This window comes from Miniopterus natalensis, chromosome 1, assembly GCF_054644295.1.
Source record: "Miniopterus natalensis isolate mMinNat1 chromosome 1, mMinNat1.hap1, whole genome shotgun sequence".
Classification (NCBI taxonomy): Eukaryota; Metazoa; Chordata; class Mammalia; order Chiroptera; family Miniopteridae; genus Miniopterus; species Miniopterus natalensis.
The window spans coordinates 119,135,106-119,137,423 of record NC_142081.1 but is presented as its reverse complement, the minus strand read 5'-3'; the positions used below and the strand labels follow the sequence as shown (position 1 = coordinate 119,137,423).

The following is a 2,318-nucleotide window of genomic DNA, read 5'->3' as shown; positions in this document are numbered from 1 at the left end:
TTTTATATTAACCTTTTATCAGATGTGTCATTGGCAAATATGTTCTCCCATACAGTGGGCTCCCTTTTCATTTCGTTGATGGTTTCTTTTGCTGCGCAGAAGCTTTTTAGTTTGACGTAGTCCCGTTTGTTAATTTTTTCCTTTGTTTCTCTTGCCCCAGGAGATGTATCTGTGAAAATTCTGCTACCTGAGATGTCTGATATTTTGCTGCCTACGTTTTCTTCTAGGATTCTATGGTTTCACGACTTACATGTAAGTCTTTTATCCATTTTGAATTTACTTTTGTGTATAGTGTAAGTTGGTGATCTGCTTTCATTTTTTTGCATGCACCTCTCCGATTTTCCCAGCACCATTTATTGAAGAGACTGTCCTTACTCCATTGTATGTTCTTGCCTCCTTTGTCAAATATTAATTGACCATAATGATGTGGGTCAATTTCTGGGACCTAACGGTCATTTTGACACAAACACAGAACCCTTTCCTCTTATATCAATTAATCACAAAGTCTCCATCTGTCTTCCTCTCTTCAGGCTACTGTGACAATGCCATAGACTTAGGGGAAAGGTAGAGCATAGAGGATTTTTATGCCAGTGAAACTATGGCCTGATACTAAAACGGTGGATACAGTCAGCAGTTCCTCATCTCCTCCAGCACCAGTGACTCGCCTCCCTGGGTGGGAAACCGTCATCCTGGGCCCCCACTGCAGGAGCCAGGCCTCTGAGGGCCCTGGCAACTCTGCTTTTCCCAGTGGCGGCTGCTTCTTCCATAGGACAATATGTTCAAGAGAATGGCCGAACTTGGGCCTGACTCTAGCTGGAGAGTGCAGGGGGTTACTGTCATGAAACCAATAGTTTATGGCAATGTTGCTCAATATTTTGGAAAGAAAAGATCAGTGGACAGTACATGTAAAACCATATAGAAATGAGGGTATGTCAGCATATGTGAAGAAAATTCAGTTTAAATTACATGAAAGCTATGGCAGTCCTGTCAGAGTTGCCGCTGAGCCTCCATATGAAACAGGATGGAGTGCATTCGAAATCATCATCAAAATACTTTTCACCGTTCTTAATGAAAGACCTGTCATTAAAGCTGTTTCTGTCACACAGCAATGCAATGCTCAGAAAAAAGACAGTGGTTTCAGAGTTCTATGATGAAATGGTATTTCAAGACCCAATAGCAATGATGCAACCGTTATTAACAACATCTTGTCGGCTAACGTTAGGAGCCTATAAGCATGAAGCAATATTTGCAGAACTTGAAGTGAAAACCAGAGAAAAATTAGAAGCTGGAAAAAAAAAGCTTTGAAATGGCAGAGCTTAAGGAGAGGTTTTAAGCAAGTTGTGAACTATAAATTGCTTAAAAAATGAAATCAGGAAAGTTGAAGAAGATGATCAGAAAAAAAGAGATATAAACTGTTCTGAAGAGGACTTGATAGTAGGCTAATCTGAAAATAAGGTGGACTTTAAAGGAGAGATGGGCTGCAAATGCTCTGGTGTTTCTTAGAGGGGCTGCGGATACAGACTTCTAAGCAATGAGGTCAAAGTATTTGTACTTTTCTCTTTTCTTTTTTTAATATATCTTTATTGATTTCAGAGAGAGGAAAGGAGAGGGAGAGAGAGAGACAGAAACATCAATGATGAGAGCGTCATTGATCGGCTGCCTCCTGCACGTCCCCGACTGGTGATCGAGCCCACAACCTGGGCATGGCCCTAACTGGGAACTGAACCCCGATCGCCTGGATCCTAGGTCGACGCTCAACCGCTGAGCCGCTCCTGGCTGGGCAAAGTATTTGTACTTTTCAAGCAATCTTTAACATGAAATATATACAAGAATGAATGCACAATTTTTAAAAAGGTTATTGCATTGTATATATAGCTTATTCTTTTCTGTTTTGTTTGTTTAGCTTATCCTAACTTCCCCTCATCCTGATTCCTTTGTATCTGATGTGCCCAGTAAATAATAAATGTAGTTTACTGGCCCTGTTAAAAAATGGTGATACATGATATTATACAGTACATTTCTCAAAACGCTGACAGAATATACAACACCAAGGGAGAGCTCCAATATAAACTATGGACTTTGAGTGATAATAACGCATCAATGTAGGTTCATCGATTGCAGCAAATGGGGCACTCTGGTGCAGAGGCTGTGCTTGTGTGGGGGCAGGGCAACATGGAAAATCTCTGTACCTTCCACTCCATTTTGCTATGAACATGAAACTACTTTTTTTTTTTTTTTAAATATATCTTTATTGATTTCAGAGAGAGGAAAGGAGAGGGAGAGAGAGAGACAGAAACATCAATGATGAGAGAGGCATT

General features: G+C 40.5%; 1 pseudogene; it reads left to right on the top strand.

Annotated features, from left to right (window-relative positions):
* Nucleotides 1-775: 775 nt before the first annotated feature.
* On the top strand, nucleotides 776-1,443 carry LOC107537291 (YEATS domain-containing protein 4-like; annotated as a pseudogene).
* The last annotated feature ends 875 nt before the right edge of the window (nucleotides 1,444-2,318 follow it).